The sequence below is a fragment of the Hippocampus comes genome, unplaced genomic scaffold (genome assembly GCF_001891065.2).
Source record: "Hippocampus comes isolate QL1 unplaced genomic scaffold, H_comes_QL1_v1.1 scaffold158, whole genome shotgun sequence".
In the NCBI taxonomy this organism is placed as follows: Eukaryota; Metazoa; Chordata; class Actinopteri; order Syngnathiformes; family Syngnathidae; genus Hippocampus; species Hippocampus comes.
In genome coordinates this window covers 3,031,142-3,043,980 of record NW_017805548.1, presented here as the reverse complement: position 1 = coordinate 3,043,980, position 12,839 = coordinate 3,031,142, and the positions used below count along the sequence as shown (strand labels likewise).

Genomic DNA, 12,839 nt, shown 5'->3' with positions numbered 1-12,839 from the left:
CGGACCGGTACCGGTCCGTGGACCGGCGGTTGGGGACCCCTGTATTAAGGGATGTTTTGATCGCATTCATAGTGCAACTTTGCATCGTGGAAACTGTAGTAGTTGGTTCCATTTTAAAATACACTAAAGATTTATAGCTAAAATTGTTGTTTAATTTGCACCATGTCAGGAATGATGGTCAAGGCTGCAAAGTTTAAACAAAGTGGAATGCACAAAGTTTAAACAAAGTGGAATGCAAAATTATCTTAAGTCTCTTTATTTTTAGTTTTTCCATACCTTTAAGAATTCAGGCTGTTAGCAAATGCTAATTACAAAAGGGCAGCTGGGAAAGTTGATTTTCTGTCCGAACTACCGGTAGTTCAAAGTTAAGTTTACATATTTTTAATGAACTTGTTCAGTTCATATAAAACAATTGAACTAATAATTAATCGTTCCATTTTTTTTCCTCAAACTAGTGGGATTTCCCAATTGTTGCCACCCATTCAGTCGATGCTAGTAGACACCCTAAAATCTCGAAAGCAGTGGTTCTCAAACTGGGTTCGATCGAACCCCAGGGGTTCAGTGACTCGGTCTCAGGGGTTCGACGGAGCCTTTCCCTTGGAGGTTAAGACACACCTGACTCAACATGTCAATTAGTTATGACATACCCGCGGCAGATGATCACATTACATCGCTTGTCCAATCAGTGCTGCAAGAAATTTAGTTCGCTCAGTCATCGAGTGACTGTCGTGATAGGACGTCCTGTGATTTTTTTTTTTGATAGAACTTTTTTAATACATGTTAACGATGTCGATCAAAAAAAAAAAAAGCGGTCGGACGCATATTTAAACATGGATTCACATGCATCACGGAATGTGATAGGAGTCAGTGTCCTATCTGCATGATTTGTCATGCCAAGTTGAGCGACTCAAAACTGAAGGAACACTTCTTGAATCATATTTTTAGTTTTCAGGAATGAAGGGTTCGGTGAATGTCGACGGTGCCGCAGTGGAGAGGGTGAGTAGCACCAAGTTCTTTGGTGTGCACATCTCTGAAGACCTGACCTGGAGCCTAAATACTACCTCACTGGCCAAAAAAGCCCACCAGCGCCTGTGCTTCCTCCGCAAACTGAGGAGAGCAAGAGCCCCGCTCCCCATGATGCAGACATTCTATAGAGGCACCATTGAGAGCATCTTGACCAGCTGTGGTACGGCGCTTGCACCGTGTCCTGCCGAAAAACTCTGCAGCGCATTGTGAGATCATTGGTGTCTCTCTTCCTCCACTCGCGGACATTTACAACTCTCGTCTGACCCGCCAAGCCACCCAAGATCGCAGGTGTACCAAGTACAACTTTATTGTCAAATGTGCTGTATGTTAAACATATAGCACTTTTGAAATGTCGTCCGTCTCACATTTTTTTGCTTTTTTTAATAAACCCTACTTCACGGATTTCACTTATCACTGGTTCTTTTTGGAACGTAACCCCCGCGATAAACGAAGGATTACTGTACCTCTGCCTCAATTTGAACCAGAAAAAAAACTGCATTATGTTATACGACTACTCTAGGATGGGCTTTTTACTTGGGCAGAAGCAACATGCTCTTGTCAGTCAAACCTGCACATGGACTATGCTGAGTTTCTGTCTTGCTTCAGTATAGTCTCCTGATTTTATCTCTGAAACAGGGGAACTGGCCCATGGTGGAATATTCAGTGAAGTTTTGGCCAACTGACTGTGGGTGGAATGACAAAGCCCGCCATGGCATTTTCCTTCAGTGGTTGAGTGAGCCGATAAAGATGAACTGGCAGTGAGATATGTTCCAACTAGCCTGGCCTGCTACGTTGAGCAGGCAATCCGTCTCGACAATCAGCTGCTCGAAAGGGCTGCTGAGCAGTGAAAGAATGGGGCATGGTCTTCTTATCCAAATTCTAAACAAGAGGATAAACGATTCCTGTCCCCACCATCTGTTTCCATCCTTTGCCCTTCTGTCAAACAACCCAGAGAGGAACCGATGCAGGTAGACCATACACACCTGACCTCCCCGGAAAGGATATGTCGCATGCGGGACCAGGCATGCATTTATTGTGGGACCCAGGGTCACTTCAACTCAGCCTGCCCAGTGCGGCCACAAGGCCAGGCTCGCCAGTAAGAGTAGGGGTTCCAGTGAGCCAAAACAACTCTGCACCGACGAAACCCTACCTGGCTGTTTCTACCAGCCCAATTGCATGTCGGTCTAGTCCACTTTCTTCTGCAAGCGCTGGTGGACTTGAAATGAGGAGAGCTTCCTGGATGCGGAATTGGCCAAACAGGCTTGGTGTGCTGTCATGCCGTTTGAAAGACCCCTGATAGCCCATGGCCTGAATGGGAGGGAGCTGGCCAGAGTGACCCATCGCATATCCACTGTCAAATTGGTCACATCTGGTCGCAACTCAGAAAATACCAGCTTCCATATAATATCTGCTCCATCAACACCACTCTTGTTAGGTCACCCTTGGTTATGCATTCGCAAACCACATATCAATTGATGTACGCAAATGCTGTGATAGAGTTAGCATAGCCACAAACTGTTTGAAATATGCTTTTTCTCTTCTTCCCATTTCAAAAGTAACCTGTACAATATATCAAAGCCTGAGATAGAGGCCATGATGAATATACATCCATGAGTAATGAGCTGCTGGGATAATAAGACCATCATCCTCATTAGTGGGAGCAGGTTTCATTTTTGTAGTAAGCAAGACAAGACCCTTTGTCCCTGTATCGACTACAAGGAACTGAATAAGATTACCACTAAGAACCGTTTCCTGCTCCCCCTGATTGAGTCAGCCTTTGCCCCCTTGCATAATTGCACAGTATTCTCCAAACAAAATGTGTAGTGCCTACCATCTAGTATGCATCCGGGAAGGGGATGAGTGGAAGACGGCTTTTCACGCACTCTGAGTACCTTGTGATGCCATTTGGTCTAGCCAATGCACTGGCCACCTTAATTTACACACACCACAATTTGTCTGAACCCACTCAGCATGTCTATTTCGTCTTACAGAGGTTGCTCAAGAACAAGCTTTATGTCAAAGCTGAAAAGTGTGAGTTCCACACCCAGTCCACCAATTTCCTAGGATTCATCAAAAATTCTGGGCAGCTCCAAGCCGACTCTAAAAAACTCATCACCGTAAGAGATTAGCCCACATGCACCTCCCGGAAACATTGCAGCGTTTCCTCTGATTACCTTATTTCTATCGCCAGACTATCAAAGGGTAAAGCCAAATAGCCTCCCCATTAATCTTGCCGGCATGCCAGGAAGGCCCTCTTTTTAGGCTGATTCAACTTCACACTCACATACCGTCCTGGCCCTCGGAGCACCAAGCCAGACGCTCTCTTATGCCTGCAGCAACTCCACATATGGACCCAGCAAGGTGACTTTAATTCCGCCAGCTTTGCTGGCTCTTTAGCAATAGTGAGGAATGGAAAACCATTCACAGATGGCAAGTACGTTAAAACGTTCATGCCTGATGCAGCTGATGAACCTTTTGATGATCTTCTGAACAAAGACAAGATAATCAAACAGATACAAGACATGCCTCTGACGGCAAGAACTGTTCATGATCGTACCATCGTGATGGCAAACAACGTGGAGGAAACACAAGTGAAGGACATAAATGCAGCGCCGTTCTTTTCCCTGTCTTTGGATGAGTCAACAGACGTGAGCCACTTGTCGCAGTCCAGCATGATTTCAAGATATGCTGTTGGTGATACACTGCGGGAAGAAAGTCTTGCTGTTCTGCCAATAAAAGGGTCTACAAGAGGTGAGGATTTATTCAAGTCTTTCATGGAGTTTCCTCAAGAAAAAAATCTACCTATGGATAAACTTCTCTCAGTGTGTACTGATGGTGCTCTGTGTATGGTGGGGAAAAACTGTATGGTGGGGAAAAACAAAGGATTTGCGACGCTTCTCCGTGAACATGAAAATAGACCCATTCTTAGTTTCCATTGCATTTTACACCAGGAGGCACTTTGTGTTCAGATGTGTGACGGGCAGTTTGGCAAAGTGATGTCGCTGGTCATTCGTGTGATCAACTTTATTGTTGCCCGAGCCTTAAATGATCGCCAGTTTAAAACACTGCTGCATGAAGTTGGAAATAACTATCCCGGTCTGCTTTTGCACAGCAATGTGCGTTGGTTGACAAGAGGGAAGGTGCTTAGCCATTTTGCGGCTTGCCTGAACGAAATCCGGACTTTTTCTTGAAATGAAAGGCATGGAGCATCCTGAGCTAGCCGAAACTGAGTGGCTCCTCAAGTTTTACTATCTCGTAGGTATGACCGAACATCTGAACCAGCTCAAAGTGAAAATGCAAGGCATTGGAAACAGAGTGTTATCACTTTGGCAAACACGCTGGAGCTTTTCATCATGGATCTTGAAACAGGTTGGTTACTACATTTTTAAAAACTGAGCCAATTTACAGATGCATGCACAGCAAGTGAACCCATTCAAAACTTTGATGTCCACCAGCTAGCTGGCTTCACATCCAGTCTTCTACCGTTGTTCAAAGCACGCTTTGGAGAATTTCATGAGCACGCTCATCTTTTTAAGTTCATTACCCATTCAAACGAGTGTTCACTGAGCCCAGCCAACCTGAGTTACATTCCTGGTGTCTCCGTCAGAGATTTTGAAGCCGAACTGGCTGACCTGAAGGCCTCAGATATGTGGGTGAACAAATTCAAGTCACTGAATGAAGATTTGGAAATAATCTCACGACAGAAAGCGGAGTTGGCGAGCAAGCACATGTGGACAGAAATGAAAAAAACTTCAACCCGAGGATGAGTTGATTCTCAAAACTTGGAATGCACTTCCCGTCACGTACCACACACTGCAGCATGTGAGTACTGCTGTGTTGACCATGTTTGGATCTACAGATGCATGTGAGCAGTCATTCTCACATCTAAAAAACACCAAGTCCAACCTACGATCACGTTTAACGGATGAAAGCCTCAACGCTTGCATGAAGCTTAACCTCACCAAGTACCAACCAGACTACAAAGACATCAGCAAATCCATGCAGCACCAGAATTTGCATTAATGGTGAGTACTACAACAACATTATTTCAAAGAATAAATTCAGAGGCTTATTATACTGACATTTAGTTAATTTTATTTGAAAATATCTTATATGGCTCTGACTGAAATTACTTTCCATTTTTTTTGCTTTCATGGCTCTCTTAGTCAAATAGATTCCCGACTCCTGGTCTATGGGTGTCATGGTTCTGATTTTTGGTATGGCCAGCAGGTGGCATGAGCGGCCTTCGGGGTGCACACCTGCTGCCAATCTTTAATTATGAGACTCTGTATTTAAGGACTCTTCTGCTGTGCACCTGTGTCGGAGTATTGTTTATTGCATTGCCATTTCCACGCTCGTTGACCTGTTTTCGTTCTCGTCGTGTTTATCGCTCTAGCTTTTCGGTACTATTGTTCTCTGCTCGGCAGACTTTTATTTTACATATTGGATTTTTCTCGCGTGTTTTTCTATAGGTTGTTTTTCTTTGGCATACTCGGTTCTATTTTTGTTCCCTTGCCTTTTGGATGCAAGCGCTTTTTGTTAGTCATTCTTATTATTAAACTATTTTTGTTTGTCACGGAGATCTTGTTGACGTCTGCGATTATTGGGATCCAAAACCTGATTCGGCTCGCCCGTAATCGTGACAATGGGATCCTCTAGTGGCCAGTAAGAATCGCATAAGATGGCGACTGCAACAGACGTCTCCTCCTCGATTCACTTCAAAATGCCATATAAAGACGTAAACTAGTATGAAGGATACAAGTATACATATAACACAATAAGGAACATAAAGGGGGCATACTTTTTGGTCATGAACTCTGCGAACTTCACAAACTTAAAACTAACGACTTTGTAGTGCACACCACCACCCCACGAATCTGCGCCCACGGCCTGACTACTGAACTGCTCATGCGCCGGGAATTCAGCGCCATCAAATGCAATTTCACATTTGAACAACAGGGGGCAACACGGTAATACAAGGCAAGGCCTGATCAATGCAAATCACAAAACCTACAACACTCCAACAATATCAATGTTTCTGAGCCTTTTATACAAAACCCTCTCACCAAGCTCCTGCTGGTCTTCTTTAGCCCCTTCTGGTACCTCATTGCCCAGGGTCCCATATCGCACTGGCTTTTGTCACAGGACTACCCAACTCCAGAGGTAACACCACCATTCTAACCGTTGTGGACTACTTCTCAAAAGCGGTTCATTTCATTCCATTCCCCTCTTCTTTCGAAACTGCAAATCTAATTGTAAAACACGTTGTCAGAATACATGGCATCCCTTAGACATTGTGTCTCATCGTGGCCCCCAGTTCACTTACCAGGTTTGGAAGGTCAGTTGAACTTCTGGTTTTCATCTCCAGTCTAATGGCCAGTCAGAGTGCATCCCCCAGGACCTTGAGATTGCCCTCCACTGTGTCACTGAGTTAAATCGCTCTACCTGGAGTGACCACCTCACCTGGGTGGAGTACTCCCGTAACTTGTTGATAAACTATCTCACTGGTATGTTCCTCTTTGAAGTCTCCCCAGGATACCAACCACCCTTGCTTTCCCCTAACAATGTGGACTCAAGGGTCCCATCGGTGCATGACCAAATCATGAAGTGTGGTGACGTCTGGGAGCTCACTCGCAAGTAACTCCTCGGGGTGGCTGGTAAGTCAAGGGCTTCTGCCAACATTCACAGACGCCCAGCCCCCACCTGTGCATCAGATCAGATGGTTTGGCTTTCTACGAATAACATTTCTCTCAAGATCTCTTCTATGAAGCTTTTTCGCCGGTACATTGTCCCATTCCCCACTGATAGTCATCGGCCCCTCTGCATTACAGTTAAAGCTCCCTGCTAACCTGAGGATTCACCCCATCTTTCATATGTGTCATCTCAAGCCGATCCATGCCAGCTGTCTATCCCTCCCTCTGGCCCCGCCCCACCTCCCAGGCTCATTGATGACTTCCCGGCCTACTCAGTCCGCGGCCTGGTGGACATGACACGACGGGGCAGGGACTACCAATAATTGGTGCACTGGGAGGGTTATGGTCCTGACGAGCGGTGGTGGGTTCCCCACTCATACATCCTGGTTGACTCTTCCTTCAGAACGCCCTGACAGGCCTGGTGGGTTGCCAGGAGGCTTCCCTTGATGGGGATTTGGTGATTTGGCAATCAAGACTCAATAGATTGCTCCCTCCTTCAGGGCTGGCTGGTCGTGGCCAATCAGGCTGATGAACTGCACCTGTGTAAAGGTGCACTCCAAATGCCTGAGCTGCCCACTATAGTTTGCCAGTCTGACGTGGATTAAAGGTCACAGACACCCCTTCGGTCTCCAGCCGTGGATTTCACTTAATTGTGTTCAGTTCTGCTCTGTTTCTCCCAGCCCTAGGGATACAAAGACAGGGGGAGATCACTATCTTGCACGTTGCATACCAAAGACTTTCCAGCTCATCAGTAAAGTAACTCTGCCAGCCTCCCTGATCTGCGGATGCTGCATGAGTTTGTCTATTTGATCAGACCATCAGCAACCTCTGTAGAAGCCTGATATTGAACCTGTTCGTTTGAATCAGGTGTGTTGCAACAGGGAGAGATGGAATACACGCAGCATAGCGGCCCTTCAGGACTGGAATTGCCCGCCATTGTGTTAAAGACAGAAATAGCACTCGTAACCAACACTGCGCCTCTTAATACGGTGTGCTGTATGGTCGTGAAAATACGGTATTTGGTATATGGTTATCCGAAGACAAATGGAGAGGCTGGGTGCGAGTGCATTTATAACACATAACGGCACTACACTCACACAATTTGAATGCATTCTTCCTCATATCAGGTGAGTTTAGCCATGTCACCTTGGATACTGCTCTTGCAGGTCTTCGAGGCAGGTCAGGAGGAGGTCCCTTGAGGCAGAGGATGCACTCAGAGACTGCATTGTCACCACAGATTGAGTGTATTGGTTAATTTGCATGGCGAGGACCTCGTGGTGGGGTGTTTGACTGTTTGAACTTTTGTGTGGACCAAGTTGTTCCTGTGAGAAGAGTGCAGTGTTTTGATCACGACAAACCATGGATAACTTCTGAGGTCATAACAATTCTGAATAAGAAGAAAAGAGCATTCAGGAGCAAAAACTCTGAGATGATGAGCAAGGTGCAAACTGATCAAAAAGTCTGTCTGGGGGAGGCTAAGAAGGCCTACAGCAAGAAGCTGGAACAAAAGCTGCAGAACAAGAACATGTCAGAAGTCTGGAATTAGTTGAAAACCATTTGAATTTGAAAAGGATATTTTTTTTCTTTGAAACTGTATTTGATCCTCACTGAAAATTAAATTCTGTTAATCTTCATATTCAGTCTTACAAATACAAAACTTTTCATTTCAATGTCAGATTTTTTTTTTTTTTTAATTCAGGTAATAATTTTTAAATTAACTTTATGGCCATGTATGAAGTGTTCGTTTTGTATCGCAGCAAACTGAATCAAAATGGATTTCATTGTATTTCAGTGCAGAAAGGGTTCGTTTTTTTACTCTTGCCCGAAATGCCTAGCAGCACCTCTGACTGTACAAACGCCTACATTTTCACTAAACTCATATGCACATGGAAACTGTGGCGCAGTAGGTTCAGGCCCAATCCACCTGTGACGTAACTGAGAATTTTATTTAAAAATTTGCGCGCTTCAGTCTCTCGATTTAGACACAGGATGTGACAATTTTAAGAAAAAATACATGTAAATATCCTTTAAGTTGTAGCACAATATATTTTTTATATTTCCCTCTGCCACCATAAAGAAGTCATATCTGTGCTTGCAGCACATTATTTCTCCCCATTTTGGGTCAATGCTAATCGTCATTATTAACGCTCTTTAAAATTCAGGCTAAACTCTGGACAGAATTGTCTTCGTATTGTAACTGCCAGTGTATTGTCACAAAAGACAAATGTTAAACTAAGCATAAAATAAATGCATTTACTCACCACGTCTTTTCTGGATGTCTCACTGGAGCGTGCATGGTCAATTGTGGTCAAAGACCGTCATCGTTAACCGCAAGCGTTGTTCTTCTTGCTTCTTCTTTTTCTTCTTCGTCTTCTTCTTCTTCTTAAATGGCGGGTGGCAGCTAACGTTCGCGGTGCATCACCACCTACTGTGTCGGGGTGTAGCAATACATGACTGTTGTAAAATAAAGTAGGTACGAGGAAAAAAACAAAAAACCCTAAAATACTTGTACCTTCTTTCGCTGACGTCGGTCGACTTCAACATGATCTTACTTGACCACGTTTAATTTGTTTGTGCACACGAGCGAGCATGCACAAGCATGAGTGTGTGCATGTGGCAATATGTGTGTGCGCATGTGTGTGGTGTATAGACTTACACATACGTCTGTATGTAAAACAAGGCTGTGTGAAGAAAAAAAAATCTGAAACTGCATTTAAGGGTGACACAATACTGGCTGTCCATATCTGGGCCAGAGTTGTAAATTGATTTCTGGGCCACATACTTCAGTCAACAACAGGCCCACATCTTGTTTGCCAGAGTCAAGCCAGTGCCTCCTTTGCCACTCCTGGGCCATGTTGGGCCCACACGCCTTATGCCAGTGCCGACGCAATGCCACCTGTGCCGGCTTCATGCCGAATGTGGGCCAAATGCCTTTGCTGACTGGGAAAGTGTGTGTGTGTATATATATATATATATATATATATATATATATATATATATATATTTTTTTTTATTTTATTTTGCTCTAATTGTTTTGTCATTACATCACCTAATTTACAGTTAAACTTATCATATGTGCATTATGTTCATGTGTCTATTTAGCTATTTTTCATATGTTCATTTGCAATGTTTAACTTATTCCTCTGAACCAGCAGAAGCTGTGACTCATTCTGCAGTTCATTGTGAATTATCCAGGCCCAGTATTCGTTTTGCTGAACTATATTTTACTCTGAGGTATCTTAATTGTGGGGCAGCCCGGTGGTCCAGTGGTGAGTGCGTGGACCTCACAGTGCAGAGGTACCAAGTTCGAGCCCAGTTCCAGCCTCCCTGTGTGGAGTTTGCATGTTCTCCCTGGGCCTGCGTGGGTTTTCTCCGGGTACTTCAGTTTCCTAACCACATTCCAAAAACATGCATGGCAGGCTGACTGAACACTCCAGATTGTCCCTCGGTGTGAGTGTGAGCGCGGATGGTTGTTCGTCTCTGTGTTCCCTGCAGTTGGCTGGCAACCGGTTCAGGGTGTCCCCTGCCTACTGCCCGAAGACAGCTGGGATAAGCTCCAGCACCCACCGCGACCCTTGTGAGGATAGAGCGGATCAGAAAATGAATGAATGAATGAAAACGGTATCTTCATTGTTGCTCTTGGTGTCTTGCAACTTTGAAAGCATGTCTTTGTGGTTTAGATCATGGTTGCATTGACCTTTATTTTGCACCTTCCAACAAATGGTGATGTCACATGTGAATTACATCATCTTGATTTTTTACATTTATCACTGAGTTTAAAAGGCCCATGTCAAAACAAAAACTGCAACACAATCCAAACACTGTTCAAAGTGATATTGTGCTCACTGTGTGTGGGTGTGTATTTACAGACCACCCTCAATGCAGCCAGTGTAGTGTATTGGTAGATGCGGCTGTGATGTGGGTTTTTACAGATATATCCCCTGCCGGTAGACTACAGAGGGGGCTGACGGCTCTGTGCTGGTTGATAAGCAGTAGCAACACTGCTTCCAACAGGGAAGTTTTTCAAGTAAAATATTCCAAACATACAGTATGTGTGCACCTCTGCCTGCAATACCACCTGCAGAGTTGTTGGTACTTGGGAACAGTAAAAAGAGTGTTTTCAAGAAGTAAAGCTGTTTTTTAATTTATTTTTTTAAAGAAAACAAATGTCAGTAAGTGTAAGAGGCCAAACACTTATTAGTGTTTGCAAGAAAGTCGGTTGAGGTCATTTACAGTAGCTAGTACCGAGTCAATTAGCTTTAGATTTAGATAAGAGAAATGAATCAATCAATGCATTGTAGCTGTGGCCAGCATTACAGTATAAAAAAAAATGACCAAACAAAGTTGCAGCTTTAATTATTCTTGTTTCCACTCCTATTATCTGTTTGATAACTGTGGGCCATCAGATCGACGGAAATACAACTTTTTTTTTCATTCGGAATTGGAATGAATGGATGTAACATCTGTTCTGCTGATCTTTACTACTTGTGGTGGATGGTTGATAATAAGATAAAAATATATCCTTTATGTATATAAAATATCATCTGAAACTTTCAATTGGCCTTGAGTTCCTCCTTGAAGATATTGAAACATCGATACTGTCAGAAACACAAGACAAAATCTCCAGGGATTCTCCAGTGAAATATAGTCTTGAACCACGGTCCAAACATTTTCTAAATTAATTATGTTATAATGTAGGACCAGGTACATGAAAATTTCAATATTCTACTTTTACAGACAAGGATTAGGGTAAAAGCCTCCTATAGTGAGTACTAAAAATACACAAAATGCAATGAAAAACATGCAATGCGCAGCATGTAAATCACTTTACCAGAAATACACTTTCACAAATGTGTTGAACGTTAAAATATCTCTGATTCCCCCTAATAGGTGTTCACAGTGTTAATGGGCATCCAGTCATCTTAACTTGTCAGTAGCACCATGGCTTTAATATGAACTTGACACAACAGCTAGCGTCTCTTCTTTAAATTCAAACAGAGGACAGTGGTGCTCTCTCTAGCCACCTGAAATGTCAGCAAACTACTATCAAATAATACCATAATTGAGCTACAATTAAAATGCCTATGGTTTCTAGTTTGTGTCACTCATGTTCAGGTTATGAACTTTTCTTTGGAACAAAGAAAGTAAATACAGGTACTTGATATTAATGGCATCATGGTGATTAAGTGCCTCATAATTCTGAGGCTGTTTGAATTCCGGCTGTGGTGTTTGTATGTTCTCCTTGTGCTTGCATAAGATTTCTCCATGTGCTCCGCTTTCCTCCTACATTTTAAAAACATGCATGTTAGTTTGATTAAAAGCCTTAAATTGTCTGAAGGTGTGTTTTGAGTGTGAATGACCTTGTTTCTATGTGTACTCTACACCTGGGTGTCGACTCGTGTGTGTGTGTGTGTGTGTGTGTGTGTGTGTGTGTGTGTGTGTGTGTGTGTGTGTACCCTGCCTCATTTCATTCAGTAAACTAAGATTGTCTCCAGTCCCCCCTCAGCCCCCCTAGGTTGAATAAGCAGTACTTTGTATTGTCATCCTTACCTCTGTTTTTTTAATTGCACAAAAGATTATTTTGAATATAGCATGCAAATCCTTAATTATCTCAATTAGGTTCTATGGTTGTAGGATAAATTCAAGTCACATTTCTATGAACACCTTTGGGATCTTACAGAATAAAAGAAGCATTACTCTACTATGATGACAGTCATCCCACACCTTCACCTGCTCGTCTTTTCCATTTGGCACAAAATGGCTGCCTGATGGGTGAAGGGATGCCATGGAACAAGGTTGGACAGTAGGACATTTAAAGGCCACAGGCGGCCAATGCCTCAAACTTCATTCAGTGACCAGGGCACAATGTACCCCCTGCAGTGTGAGCATAGACCGTGAAATAATGCGAGACCAGAGAAGCGCTGCAGAACTACCTCTGTGACACAAAATGGCTGACTGCAGAGAGGCTCTGGCATGAAATCATATTTGGCAGAAAGACACTGGCTGTGTTGTACATGGGCAAAGCTATGGACCGCCTAACTGGATAGATTACACTGGAAAGCATGAATGTTTCTTTCCTGCGACATAGAGAAGGACTATATCCTATGTAAAGACGAAGCT

The 12,839-nt window shown here is 43.6% G+C and overlaps 1 long non-coding RNA gene across 1 annotated transcript in view; it reads left to right on the top strand.

Moving 5' to 3' along the window:
- Positions 1–12,052, top strand: part of LOC109521703 (uncharacterized) — a 23,163-nt gene extending 11,111 nt beyond the window's left edge. The window contains exon 3 of the long non-coding RNA XR_002169414.1: positions 12,041–12,052. This is a non-coding gene — a long non-coding RNA (uncharacterized LOC109521703). The remainder of the gene's footprint in view (positions 1–12,040) is intronic.
- The last annotated feature ends 787 nt before the right edge of the window (positions 12,053–12,839 follow it).